Source organism: Pristiophorus japonicus, chromosome 11 (genome assembly GCF_044704955.1).
Source record: "Pristiophorus japonicus isolate sPriJap1 chromosome 11, sPriJap1.hap1, whole genome shotgun sequence".
NCBI lineage: Eukaryota > Metazoa > Chordata > Chondrichthyes > Pristiophoridae > Pristiophorus > Pristiophorus japonicus.
This window is the reverse complement of record NC_091987.1, coordinates 120,875,911-120,891,129: the sequence shown is the minus strand read 5'-3', so window position 1 is coordinate 120,891,129 and position 15,219 is coordinate 120,875,911. Positions and strand designations below refer to the sequence as shown.

The 15,219-nt window shown below is 42.7% G+C and overlaps 1 protein-coding gene and 1 long non-coding RNA gene across 5 annotated transcripts in view; one reads left to right on the top strand and one right to left on the bottom strand.

Moving 5' to 3' along the window:
- The window catches only part of LOC139276247 (uncharacterized), a 144,977-nt gene that overhangs the window by 129,296 nt on the left and 462 nt on the right, over window positions 1-15,219 (bottom strand). The gene's annotated exons all lie outside the window — the stretch shown is intronic.
- The window catches only part of LOC139276251 (uncharacterized), a 97,055-nt gene continuing 96,784 nt past the window's right edge, over window positions 14,949-15,219 (top strand). For all 3 annotated transcript variants that reach the window (XR_011595879.1, XR_011595880.1, XR_011595877.1), the window contains exon 1: window positions 14,949-15,048. This is a non-coding gene — a long non-coding RNA (uncharacterized lncRNA). The remainder of the gene's footprint in view (window positions 15,049-15,219) is intronic.

Genomic DNA, 15,219 nt, shown 5'->3' with positions numbered 1-15,219 from the left:
AGCACACAGCCTGCTGTTTCGGCTGGTCTTGAGCGGGCGGTTTGCTGTGTGCTCAGGAAAGGAGAGAAAGAGCAGTCTGTGCTTGGGTTTTTATATCCCGTAAGTCCATTGTTCCTCAGAAAGCCCCAGGATTGAGTCTTGGTTCCAGAGCAGTTCCTTATTGGCTCTCCTCACATATGTGTCTGTCTGGAGGACCCAGTGCCATACCTTGATTAGGTTAATGGCTTTCCAATTAACATCTTTTCTAGTTTGGTGAGTTTCAAAGCCATAGAGACAGGAACTTGGGGAAGGTATCCATTTTGTCTCTTCAAACTGCAGCCTTTCCATATAATCTACACTTTCAACATTTATACATACACAGAATCAATTTTGTCATTACCAAACACTTTTATTCTTATAACTCTCTTGGGAAGCAGCATGCCAGTGATCCAGAAGTCCTCTGATGCAAACAAAATCTATGCACTTCCAATCATCTGTATCTTTCCCTTCAACGTGGACATGAGCATTCTGCCCTTTCTTCAATTGCTTTTGCACTTTGACTGCATATTGTGCCATGGTTTGTAAATGCCTTGCATAAGTTCCACTCAATGATAAAATAATCAGTGTACTTTATATCCACAGGCGGTTTAATAACACATACATCTTTGGCATTCTCCTGGTGCAATAAAGCCACCAAATCATCAATGTTAAACACTGGCTGGTAAATAGAACCCAGCTCCCCAGCCGCGCTCCTCTCCAAATGCTCAGGCATGTTGTGGGTGTGGAGGTGGCCGCACTGCCAGACCCGAGCCCAAGGATCTGGGCAGAGCCACCCGCAGTCCGTTCCGGGCAATACAGCGAGCATGTGACTTATACTGACAGCATAAAAATACATGCAAAGAATCAGGGTATATAGTGTACAGTTAAAAATCGCTCAAAATCTCGACTTAATTTTACACCCATTTTGAACAAGCATAATTGCAGGAAATCTGCGTGCACAGCTGTTTAGACTGGGACAGAACAATTATAATGAGCCAGGATGTGTTTAAGAGCACTGATCGATGTCATAGTAGAGCAAGGAAATTCAGGCAGAGTGTAATTCCGAATATTTCTATGTTAACACACGAGTTTCCCTGATCTATTACACCAGATACTTACTTTACGCCATGAATAAACGTGTGTCTGGCTGCAAACAGACAGGAAATTCCACACCTACCTTTGATATATTTGCCTGTTATTACCACTTAGAATAAACTTACACAGTTTTATTGCTGTCTGAAGATGGATTGTTCTATTTTACCAACGATTTTGTTCTATAAAAAGGCAATGTTCCACGTGGAGCTGTGGCTGCCTTTGATTAACGACTGCAGTTAAGCAGAATGTTCACAAAGACAGTAATTTGAATCTGTTTTACAATTCAGAACTTCTACTTTGTTTATTAATTCCTGCCACACACCAATAATTCATATTCACCTGAAGCGTAACTGATAATTTTATTGTCCTGTCTCAATATAAAATCAATTGAAACATGACATTAGCCACAATGAGTTTTTTTTAAAAAAAAGATTAACCCCACTTCCCAATACTTCTGCCCATGTGTCAGTTTTAAGGATTCCTAAATGTACTGTATGTAACTGTGTTTACAGAGTTGTTGAAACTAATGCACAAATGAAAATATCAAGGTATATTTTCTTGTTTTCACCCATTCATTAGCACATACTTTCCTCTAGTCAAGAGAGTCTTAACTCAAAAGCAAGAAGAATTTTAATCCAGTCATTACCAGTGGTCATTCAACAGAGAAAATAATTTAAGTGGCAGAGAGTCACTATCTATCCGTTTATTTCTTCCAACAAAAGGAAATGCTTCAGTTCTCGACAATGCTTAATGTACCCTCCTGGGTAAGAATTTGCCAAGCCTGCTCAACTGAAATAAATGTAACAGCCCCAAATTAAGGTAATACAGCAGCCATGAAACCCAGCTCTAAGATCGAATTGTTCAGACACAAACATCCCCTTCTCATGCTGCAAGGTCGGCTGGGGCTAATAATGCAGTCCCACTGCAGTGTCGTCAGGTGCAGCGTGAATGCAATGCCAGCTATCCACAACAAACCTGGGGGCAAGTCGAGAGAAAATGCGCTTGTCTCAGGAATGTTGCCAAGTTAACTGCTGCTCTCATCTTGCTTTCTTTGAAAATGTTACCCAACGATGCATCTTAACAGTACCTCATTGTAAGCTTGTTGCTGTATCAGAGGGACAATGGCCTGCACTCTGCCAACGGCTCGTGCACTTCCAAAGGCACAGGTATTCCAGAGCACTCTGTAGTGCTAGTCGGACAAGGTATGGCCCATTTAAATGAAGTCAACAGCAAACAGTAAGCATGCTCTCCACACCAGATACCTGCATGCTACATGCTCACAAAATCACGTAAGGTGACTGCTGGCCTGGGCACATCTTCTCTCTTTATGACACGTCACTGTTCTACAAACATGCAAGAGAAAGGCACACACTGTGTATGCAGACAGCTGGTGGGTCACCAAAGCTATGACCATCAACTCCTCATGAGGGGAGGAAGATTCTGCCCATGGAGGCAATAGAGGGAGTGGAGAAAGGTGATGCAGGATGTAGCCAAGAGCTGGAGCAAGTTTACTCCTCATTTAGAATTAGTGGAGTATTTGACAGTAAAATTCCACATCGGAAATGCGGGCCTCTAACAGACCTATTGGTTGTGAAATGTCTCACCATGCTACCCACTATTCATCAAGTTTATTGAATAGCTTGACCCAATTACACCATAGTAGCGCTTATTATAGTTTAGTATCTTCATAAGGAGGAAATAAGCTACAAGACCGAGCAAAAGCAAAGTAAAACCAACTCACTTGTGCAGGAGACACTGACCAGGAAAGGTGCAATGTTTGGCCCTAGCACATATTTCCCCAACTGACATACATGAAACTATGTCTGGGAGATCACCAGCCAAGTCAATCCAATGGCACCACCAAGATGATTCCTGGCCAATTGAAAGTGATTCCATGACAGCGAGAAAAACAAGTGAAATTTTGCTCTTGAGTGACACGCATGCAAGACAATGGATGATGAGTCACAGGAAATCAAATGAACGGTCATCGAACATTTGGTCCTAGAGTCTGAAATGGATGACTGAAGCCAAAATGGGTGAATCTGTCAGAGACTCCGTTAACTAAAGGTGTTTCAGAGTCCAGTGAGTGGTCATAAACTGAATTCTTTCTCCAAGACTAATTCTTGACCAGAGACCCAAAAAGAGAAAATGACAGTTAAAGATCCGTGATCCAAACTTCAAAGCAAGGTTATTGCAACATAAGTATTGTGTATACAATACAGATATATAGAACATTACTTCCACCATCTTAATATGGAGCAAGAGGCTGGGTAGAATGGAGAAATCCATCTCAGACTTCCAAGTTGAATGCCATGTCTCAAGAAGGACATGTCCCTCCTGAATTCATAATGTGATAGAAGAATGGTTGGCCGACATCTGGTTGGTCAAGGGATTGAACTACACAGGGGCATTGTTTCACAATAGTCCGAGTGCTGCTGTCTGACAGGAGCCTACCATCCAAGGACACATGTGGTTGAACTTAGAAAGTCTTGGGAGAAATAATACTGTAAATCATGAGGGAGGATGTTTTAATTATATAGATGCATATTGTTCGGATATGAGTGGCAGCCATGAAGCGATGTCCACCACTAGTGGACAAAGTGGGGCACCAAAGGACCACAGAAGAATGACCTTTGAATGGACTGTCCTTGATGACAATGCAACCCTGGCCACAGTTTTTCTAGTATAACTGCAAGGCATTCCTCATCCTGATAGTCCACCATCAGGAATGCTGCTGATCCTTCCACCATTCACCCACTGAATCATCTGATGGTTCCCATTTGATTAAGCCATTCACCAGTGGTACTGCTAACACAAGGGAAGTATAAAATGCACCACCACTGGCACATATTCACACTGTTTGCATAGAAGCACAGAATACACTTATGGTTCATATTTGACTCAAAGGTTACATTTATTTTATTAACACAAGTGGAAGTACCCAACTGTTTTGGCCCAACAATTGAGAAAAACCAACTTTAAAACCAGACTTTGCACGTCCAGGCAACCTGTTACAGAAAAAAAACTAGCAGATTTCTGGCTCCAAAAGTTGCAAAGGAAGCACCAAATGTAGGCTATCCACAGGAATTATCAAGTAGTTGCACAACTTAAATAAGAGCATAAAGGTTAGGAATGTATATCATAAAATAGCTAAACAGGACATACGAGGACATGGAAGAAAGTAGAAGTTGTGAAGATATATTTATAAAAATCTTTTCTAACAAAAATGTTTGCAAGAATGCAAGTAATAAAGCAGAGCAGCAAATAAAAGAGTCATGTAAAAATATATCATACACTAGCAATTTTCTTGTGGCACTGGAATCCTGACTGGCCATCCAAAACTCTGCAGCCATATCCTAACCCGGACCCATCATCCCTGTGCTCGCTGATCTATACCAGCTAACCAATGTCTCAATTTTAAAATTCCCAACCTCATGTTTAAATCCCTCCATGGCCTCACTCCTCTCCATCTCTGTGATCTCCTTGACATTCCTCCAACCCTGGTCTCTTGTACATTCTCCACTCACTTCGCCCAACCACTGGCAGCCATGCCTTCAACTATCTATGGCCCAGGCTCTGGAATTTCCTCTTTAAACCTCTTTTCTCCTCCCTGTCTTTCCACCTGTTTATGCTCCTTTAAGACACTTCTTAAAATGTACCTCTTTAACAACACTTTTAGTTATCTATTCTAATATCTCCTTCTTTGGCTCGGTGTCAATTTTTGTCTCGTATGCCCTGTGAAGCATTTTGGGACGTTTTCCAAGTTAAAGGTGCTATGTAAATTCTGTTCTTGGATACAGAGGCATCTGGAGCATGGTTACGATGGTTAGCTGCTAAGATGGAACTACGCTGCCTCTTTAAGGCAACTATTCAAGTACTTCCTGTGAGCAAATAGTCTAACGGGGAAATTCCAGGTAATTGTATCTACATGAAAACAATCAGAAAACACCTGTAGTCACTTGTAAATTTCAAATGAATTAAAAGAATGGCTGTTTTTAACACCTTTTAAAAAAAAAATTTTCATCTATAACAAAGTACAACATTTTAGACTGATGCTTTGGAACATGATGTCTGGAGTGTGACAGACAGAAGATCTACATAAATAAATACCACGATAGAAAAAAGAATGTACTGCATGTAGAAATTTTCATTGGCTAAATCATCCTGTCTCAGATCCCATAGCTCTCAAGTTCACACCTAGCTGGAGGGCACAGCTTAAAATGGATGGTGATAGCTATAACTTAAAACAACTCATTCCATAGATAACAATTGTTGATTTTTTTGGAATGCAGAGTTTGGAAAGTACAGGAACTGTGGAAATTGAAAGGAGTGCCAAATGACTGAAATGCAACATATCTATCATTTCATCATCATAGGCAGTCCCTCGGAATCAAGGAAGACTTGCTTCCACTCCCAAAGTGAGTCTTTTGGTGGCTGAATAGTCCAATGCGAGAGCCACAGACCCCGTCACAGGTGGGACAGACATTTGTCGGGGGGGAGGGGGTAGGACTGATTTGCCGCACACTCCTTCCACTGCCTGCGCGGTGTTGAGATTCGAAGAGCTCAACGCCCTCCCAGATGCACTTTCTCCACCTAGGGCGGTCTTCAGCCAGGGACTCCCAGGTGGCAGTGGTGATGTCGCACTTTACCAGGGAGGCTTTGAGAGTGTCCTTGTAACGTTTCCGCTGCCCACCTTTGGCTCGTTTGCCGTGAAGGAGCTCCGCATAGAGCAATTGCTTCGGGAGCCTCGTGTCTGGCATGTGAACTATGTGGCCTGCCCAGCGAAGCTGATTGAGTGTGGTCAGTGCTTCAATGCTGGGGATGTTAGCCTGGGTGAGGACGCTGTTGCTGGTGCGCATGTCCTCCCGGGGGATTTGCAGGACCTTGCGGAGACATCGTTGGTGATATATCTCCAGTGACTTGAGGTGATTTTGTACATCGTCCATACTTCTGATCCATACAGGAGGGCGGATTTTACTACAGCCCTGTAGACCATGAGCTTGGTGGTAGATTTGAGGGTAGCCTCGGGCCATCTACCATCAATGGTGCTACTCGGCGCTGAGCTTGCGGCCAACATCTCGCCGTGGGCAATTAGGCTTATACAGCAGTGCCTGGTCTCCAGTCGTCTTGGACCCCCTTGCAACTGGACCAAGACCTTGCTCAGCTAAGCCCGTGTGGTTGCCGGTGAGCAGCGGCCATGCCACATTAAAAGAACTCACGCACAGACATCTTCCACTTCGCTAATATGAAGTTCGGGACCTGGAACGTCAGGACCCTCATGGACCAATCCAACAGCAACAGCCATAGTTGCCCGGAAACTTCGACGTTTTGACATTGACATCGCCGTCCTCAGCGAGACCTGGCGGCAGGGGAAGGCCAGCTCAAGGAACATGGGAGAGGTTACACCTTTTTCTGGAAAGGAAAACCAGAGAAAGAATGCCGCCTTCATGGAGTCGGCTTCTATCATTTACTCTGTGATTTACATATGTTACAGCAATGTATCCATGCATACTGTACACAAGTCCAAAACAATAATGACAATGTAGGATTTATATGGGCAATAGCATCTCTCATGAATGCTCCCACTGTTGTTCTGTAGACTTTGGGAGTCCAAGCTGCAAGATACAGTGTTGGCCAGCTTCAATCATTTAGTGAACAGTTACAAGCAACCATGAGAGAAGGATGCCCACTGTTCTATGGTCACACAGGGAAACCCAACTGAGACGACTCCTGGGACTGAGCCAGGTCCATCAGGATTAGTCACAGTTACAGTGAATGGATCTTTTGTACCGCATTCAGAGCATCAATTACCTATACAACTATCACCAATCTTACTCCCTCACCTACAGGAACACTTATTCAACCAAGATGAAGTTCACAACATGCCAGAAACAAACACAGGAGCAAAAAGACGTTAAAACATGTACATCAAAAACATAAAAGGAATTTTAATATATTTTGCATTATTGTGGTCTTAATTCTTTTCAAAACTAAGTGAGAGATGCCTAAAAGCCAAAAAAAAGTTTTACTTTCATTTATTCATTACTTTTAGTGAAAAGGTAAATAAGAGCATAAAATGGGAAATGTTCCTTTAGTCCTACAAATCTAGAAAGTATTTATAGCACAGAAACAGGGCATTGGGCCCAACAGGTCCATGCCGGTGTTTATTCTCCACACGGGCCTCCTGCCACCCTTCATCTAACCCCAGCAACATATACTTCTACTCCTTTCTTCCTCATGTGCTTATCTAGCTTGCTCTTAAAAATGCATGTATGCTATTTACCTCAACTACTCCTTGTGGCAGTGAGTTCCACATTCTAACCATTCTCTGGATAAAGAAGTTTCTCTGGAATTCCCTACTAAATTTATTAGTGACCATCTTATACTAGTTCTGGTCTCGCTGCAAGTTGTCTATCCTATCAATCCCTTTCATCACCTTAAAGACCTCGATCAGATCACCTTTCAGTCTTCTCTTTTCGAGAGAAAACTGGTATAGCCTGTTCAATCTTTAGGTATCATTCTAGTAAATCCTTTTTGCAACTTCTCCAGTGGCTCTATATCATAGGATTACATAGGATATATGGCACAGAAACAGGCCATTCGGTCCAACCAGTCCATGCCGGCATTTATGCTCCACGCGAGCCTCCTCCCATCTTTCCACATCTAAATCTTTCCGCATAACCCCCTATCCCTTCTCCCTCATATGCTTGTCTAGCGTCCCCTTAAATGTATCTATACTATTCGCTTCAACCACTCTCTGTAGTAGCGAGTTCCATATTCTCGCCATTGTTTGGGAAAATCATTTTCTTCGGAGTTTCCTATTGGATTTATAGATAGATAAAGCTAGAGACAGCGCGAGAGAGATGGCGCGAGAGGGAGCGAAGGGGCGGGCGAGAGATAGGAAGACTAGATGGGGAGGATTAGGCGGGAGGACGAGGTGGGAGGGATAGATGGACCCTTGCATTTCTGGTATCATGCTTATAAATCTTCTCTGCATCCTCTCCAGTGCCTCTATATCCTTTTTATAATCATAATCGTCATCCTAGGCAGTCCCTCAAAATCGAGGAATACTTGCTTCCACTCTAAAAGTAAGTTCTCAGGTGACTGAACAGTCCAATACGGGAATTACAGTGTCCGTCACAGATGGGACAGACAGTGGTTGAAGGAAAGGGTGGGTGGGGAGTCTGGTTTGCCGCACACTCCTTCTGCTGCCTGCGCTTGTTTTCTGCATGCTCTCGGCGACAAGACTCGAGGTGCTCAGCGCCCTCCCGGATGCTCTTCCTCCACCTAGGGCGGTTTTTGGCCAGGGACTCCCAGTTATCGGTCAGGTACTCCCAGTTGTCGGTGGGGATGTTGCACATTATCAAGCAGACTTTGAGGTGTCCTTGAAACATTTCCTCTGCCTACCTGGGGAGTGCTTGCCGTGTAGGAGTTGTGAGTAGAGTGCATGCTTTGGGAGTCTCGTGTCGGGCATGCGGACGATGTGGCCCACCCAACAGAGCTGGTCGGGTGTGGTCAGTGCTTCAATGTGGGGGGATATTGGCCTGATCAAGAACACCGACGTTGGTGCATCTATCCTCCCAGGGGATTTACAGGATCTTGCGGAGACAGCGTTGGTGGTATTTCTCCAGCGATTTGAGATGTCTACTGTATAGGAGGGCAGGCATCACTATAGCCCTGTAGACCATAAGCTTTTTATAATGTGGCACCCAGAAGGTACGCAGTACTCCAAGTGTGGTATGTGCAAGGTTCGATACAGGTTTAGCAGAGCTTCCCTACTTTTCATTTCTATACTTCTAGAAATAAACCCTACTGCGTGGTTTGCTTTTATGGCCTTGCTAACCGGTGTTGCAACTTTTAGCAATTTGTGTATTTGTACTCAGAGATGCCTTTGTTCCTCTACCTCACCTAGACTCTCACCCAGACTCTCACCCTCCAAGTAATAAGCGACCTCCCTATTCTTCCTACCAAAATGTAATACCTCACATGTATCTGTGCTAAACTTCATTTGCCAATGATATGCAAATTCTGCAAGTTTATTAATGTTCTCCTCTAATTTGTTGCAGTCCTCCTCAGTATTGACTATTGCCCCCAATTTGGTATCATCCGCAAATTTAAAATGTGTTTTTGAAGTCTAAATTGTTACTATAAATTGTGAACAACAGTGGTCCCAGCACGGATCCATGTGGAACACCACAACCCACCTTCTGCCACTGTGAATAGGTACCTTTTACCCCTACTCTCTGCTTTCTGTCTTGAAGCCAGCTAGCTATCCATTCTGCTACTTGTCCTGTAACTCTGCATTCTCTGACCTTGTTCATCAGTCTATTATGGGGTACCTTATCGAAGGCCTTTTGAAGATCTAGATAAATTACATCAACTGCATTACCATTGTCTACGCTCTCTGTTACCTCTTCAAAAAATTCAATGAGGTTGGTCAAGCAAGACTTTCCCTTTTGAAATCCATGCTGACTATTCATTATTATATTTTTGATTTCTAGATGTTCTTCTATTTTCTCCTTTAGTATGGATTCCATTATTTTTCCTACCACCGATGTTAAGCTGATTGGTCTATAATTCCCTGGACATGTTCTATCCCCCTTCTTAAATATAGGTATTACTTTAGCTATCTGCCAGTCCTCTGGCACTACACCTTTTTCTAATGAATTATTAAATATGTGCAGTAAGGCCTCTGCTATCTCTTCCCTAGATTCTTTTAAAATGCATGGATGCAATCCATTTGGACCAGGCGTTTTATCCTCTTTGAGTTTGATGAGTTTATTTAATTTATCGCTTTTTTAATTTTAAATGTACTTATCTCATCATCCAATGTCATGTCCATTCGGTATCATCCGCAAATTTAGAAAATGCGTTTTTGAAGTCTAAATTGTTAATATAAATTGTGAACAACAGTGGTCCCAGCACTGATCCATGTGGAACACCACTACCCACCTTCTGCCACTGTGAACCCTGTTACCCCTACTCTTCTTTCTGTCTTGAAGCCAGCTAGCTATCCATTCTGCTCTATCTCCCTGGTAAATAATGAAGCAAAATAATTTAATATTTCTGCCATCTCTCTATCGTTACCTGTGGTATTATCCTGTCTATCTCGTAATGGCCCTATTCCCATCCCAACCTTCCGTCGCTCCTTCATTGATGTGCCTGTAAAATATTTTACTATTTTGTTTTATGTTCCTTGATAATTTAATTTTAATTTATTTGCATTCCTAATTGTTTTTTTGACTTCTCTCCTAATCTTTTTGTATTCTCCCTTATCATGCACTCTCCTGCTGTCTATGTACTTAATGTATGCCTCTTTCCTCAAGGCTTTATTCATCCATGCAGTCTCATTAGTATTTAGTTTGTTCTTTCCTTTTAGCAGAATATATTGTTCCTGCACTCTGTTGAACACAGTTTTAAATGGTTCCCATTGCTGCTCTTCATTGGTTTTTGCCAATATTGTTGCCCATTTTATTTCCCCAAGTTCTATTCTCAGCCCTTCTCCTATCTATTACCCTGGTTTTCATCATACTTATGTCCTTCTCAATTATCATCTTAGTGTTATATTATGGTCACCATTGCCTAGATGTTCCCCAACTTTTACTACTCTTATCTGCTTTGGTTCATTCCCCTTACTAAATCCAATAGCAAATCCTCCCTTATTGTCTTTTTTTTTACATATTGGTTTAGAAATTGTAGGAACTCCACTCCCTTATCCCCTTTAGCTATCTCTTCTGTCCAATTAATATCAGGGTAGTTGAAATCTCCCTCGATTATTATTCTATGTTTTTTACTCATTTCCCCAATTTGTCTGCATATTTCTTCTGTATATCCTTTTTGTAATATGTAGACCAGACTGTTCACGGTACCCCAAATATCCTGGATCTACATTTTCAATACAAATTAGCACACAGGAAAATATATCTCACTGTGGTTAGAACATAAGAACATAAGAATTAGGAGCAGGAGTAGGTCATACGGCTCCTCGAGCCTGCTCCACCATTCAATATCATGGCTGATCTTTGAACTCGATTCCACTTTCCTGCCATATTCCTTGATTCCTCGAGTCCAAAAATATATTTATCTCAGTCTTGAATATACTCAACGACTAAGCATCCACAGCCCTTTGTGACAGAGAATTCCAAAGATTCACAACCATTTGAGTGAAGAAATTCCTCCTCAGCTCAGTCTTAAAAGGCCAACAACTTATCCTGAGACGATGCCCCCTAGTTCTAGACTCTCCAGCCATGGGAAATAACCTTGCAGTATCTTTTCTGTCAATCCCTCTCAGATTATTCTATGTTTCAATGAGGTCACCTCTCATTCTTCTAAACTGCCAGAGTATAGGCCCAATCTACTCAATCTCTCCTTATCGGACAACCCCCTCATCCCAGGAATCAATCTAGTGAACCTTCGTTGCACTCCCACTAAGGCAAGTATATCCTTTCTCAGATAAGACAACCAAAACTGTGCACAGTACTCCAGATGTAATCTCATCACAGCTCTGGACAATTGTAGCAAGACTTACTTACTTTTGTACTCTACCCTCTAACAATAAAGGCCAACATGCCATTTGTCTTCCTAATTGCTTGCTGTACTTGCATGCTAACTCCGTGTTTCTTGTACTTAAGACACCTAAATCTCGCTGAACACCAACATTTAATAGTTTCTCACCATTTAAAAGTATTTTGTTTTCCTATTCTTCCTACCAAAGTGAATAACCTCACATTTTCCCACATTATACTCCATCTGCCACCTTATTGCCCACTCACTTAACCTGTCTATATCACTTTGTAGGCTCTGTGTTCTCCTCACAGCTTACTTTCCCAGCATTGTATGGTCAGCAAACTTGGATACATTGCACTCGGTCCCTTCACCAAAGTCATTACTATAGATTGTAAATGGCTGAGGCCCAAGCACTGACTCCTTTGATCTTGCATGGAAGGTCTTGTAACATAAGAATTGAAAGGAATGGTGACCTCATACTGGTACTACAGGTCTTTGTGGTCCAGTTGGCACAAGTTCACAATTTCCCTGGCGAGCCAAGCATTCTCAATCACTGTTTCTCCATCATGCCCCAACAACCGACTGTTGGTCATTAACTGCCAGGGTGGTAACAGCTGCAAGTCAGTTATGCTTCCTATGCCGTCTTTGTCCTTGGGTTGTCTTCTCTTCCTCCTCCTGCTCCATTGCAATATATCCATTGATGGTCACTACACACATGTTCTTAGGCAGAAAACCCTATGTACTATTCACTTCATTCACTCCTGTGCAAAGTACTTCAATAATTTCCTTTTGATAAACTCACTAATGCCAAGTGTGATGTGAAATAAAATATTCACTGTTTGATCTGATTTTGCAATTATGGAATGGATTAGAACTTCATCATTAATGAAGTTAATAAGTCCTTAACAAGAAAAAAAATTGCTAATGTTCATTAACTCATTTTGTAGGAGTAGAACTACTCAGTGCAGTGCTAAATATCAGTAATTAAAGTGTACTTTAAGAAGGGGTACCTGGCCCTAGCATTGTGCACTTTTGAACATGCTCGGTAATCTTTGTACTTTATTTCTCTCTTATGCGTGCACACACATGAAAAACCTTCATCTCTCACTTTTTTGTACCTTTTCTTTCACACCACCTCAATAACAACTTGCATTTATATAGCATCTTTAACATAGTAAAACTTCCCAAGGCACTTCACAGGAGCATTATCAAACTAAATTTGACACTGAGCCACATGAGGTACTAGGACATGTGATCAAAAGCTTGGTCAAAGAGGCAGGTTTGAAGGAGCATCTTAAAAGGAGGAGAGGTACAGAGGTAGAGTGGCAGAGAAGTTATGGGGGAAGGGATTCCAGAGCCAAGAGCCGAGGCAACTGAAGGCATGGCCACCAATGGTGGAGCAATGAAAATCAGGGTTATGCAAGAGGCCAGAATTGGAGGAGTGAAGAGATCTTAAAGGGCTGTAGGAGGTTACATAGATAGGGAGGAGAAAGGTCATGGAGGTAGATGGAAGCAAGGATGAGAGTTTTAAAATCGAGTTGTTGCCAAACCATGACCAATGTAAGTCAGCGAGCACAGGGGTGATGGTGAATGGAACATGGGCAGCAGAGTTTTGATGAGCTCAAGTTTATGGAAGGTGTAAGGTTGAAGGCTGGCGAGCAGAGCATAGGCTAGTCGAGTCTAAAGGTAACAAAAGTCCTGGGAAAAGGTTTCAACAGCAGATGAGCTGAGGCAGGGCGGAAACGGGCGATATTACAGGAGGTGGAAGTAGACGGTCTTGGTGATGGAGAGGATATGGGATCAGAAGCTCAGCTCAGGGTCAAATAGGACATCAAGAATGCAAACTGTCTGGTTCAACCTCAGAGTTGTGGCCAGGGTGAGGGATCGACTTGATAGCAAGGGAATGCTGTTTGTGCGGAAACCTGATTGGAGTGGTTCAAACATGGAGTTATGGGAAAGATTGGCATGGATTTGGGAGGCAACATGTTCAAGACTTGAGGAAAGGGAGGTTGGAGTTTGCAAGGACAGATGGGGTCAAAGGCAGATTTTTTGAGGAGGAAGGAGATGATGGCAGATTTGAAGGGGAGGGGGACAGTACTTGAGGAGTGGGACGGTTAACTATATCAGCTAACATGGGAACCAGGAAGAAAAGTTGAATGGTCAGCAGTTTGGTGGGAATAGTTTTGAGGGAACAGAAGATGGGCCTCAGATAGGGCAGGAGAGGAGATAGGAGAGGAAAGGAGAGAGAGAGAAAGATGCAAGTTCAGGGCGAGGGCAAAAAACATGGGTCAAGTTTGGCCTCATGGGTTAGGGGAAGGGAGGGAAGAGGCAGAGGCAGATGAACTGATGGTCCCAATCTTAGTGCTAAAGACGTCGATGAGCTCCTTGCACTTGGAGATGAGGCTGGAGCAGGCAATTAAGAGGCTTTTAAGACTTCAGTTTGTAGTGGAGAAGAGAAGCCTCTTTACATTCCATGATTATCCTGAAAAGTGAGTAGTTTTGGAAGAGCAGGACTCGATATGCTTTTTGTGGTCCAGCCAGACTTAGTGATGAATGGCTGAAGCAGTTGCTGCCATAAACATTCAAGTCTGCGTCCCTCAAAATATCTTTTTCTCATCCACATTTTCCCACCTTTGTCTCACCCTCTAAACAAAGTTTATTTGCATAAATATTTCAGTGTCTTGGGTTGAAGGCTCTTCAGCATGAGTTACTTTTAGTGTTTGACATCAAAAAAATATATCACCCAGGATTTAACATATGTCTGCTGGTATGAGAGAGATAACATGCGTTTTATAAGTTTTGCTGGTCAAAATCTTTGCACATAGGGACTGGATTTGTTTTATTGCCCTTTGTAGATGAATGCAGACTGCCAGCAATTAAACATAGTAGATACTAGATTTATCTTTCGGAACCAGAACACCATACCTGACCATTCTGGACTAACTTAACCACTGCAAAGGTCTTTTGGAGCTTTCTACTGACAGTGTACCACTTTTTATTTATCGCTACTTTTTCAGGAACGCCCAACCCTTCATTCCGCATTGATTCCAAAATTATTCCTCTTCAAACTAATATTGTATCCTAGGTGTTTTACTCCACAGCCTTCTGGAATAAGTCTGCACTTCAAGATTACACTCTAAAAATTCAACAATTTCACTGCAAAAAAAAAATCAGCAATAAAAGTTATAATTCACAACTTTGGTGTAGCAAATATCAGGTGGAGGTGGGGGTGGGGTGGGGTGCAGACCATGAACAAATAAATACATGCCCACCAGGCTGATTAAGAGTCGGGTTGGGATATGCCGTCAGTGAGAATGGGGAAGGAGGAAGGGAAAGAGCTGCAGTGTGAACCGGGGTCCTGAGCCGGGAGAGGGGCTGTACCAGATACTGCGGGGAGTTGCAGCCGGCAAGTCCCGGAGACAGAAACAGGTACTGCGCCGGCACTCAGCCGTGAATCCCCGTTCCCCCCACATTAATCAGATTGCGACGGTTTCTTAATAAATCGCAATGAAGTTTCTCCCAAACGGTTTTGTAAATCCATGATCATTTACCAGCCACACAGCCTTCCTCCAATAGGGGGAGGGCGAGAGAATGAAAGGA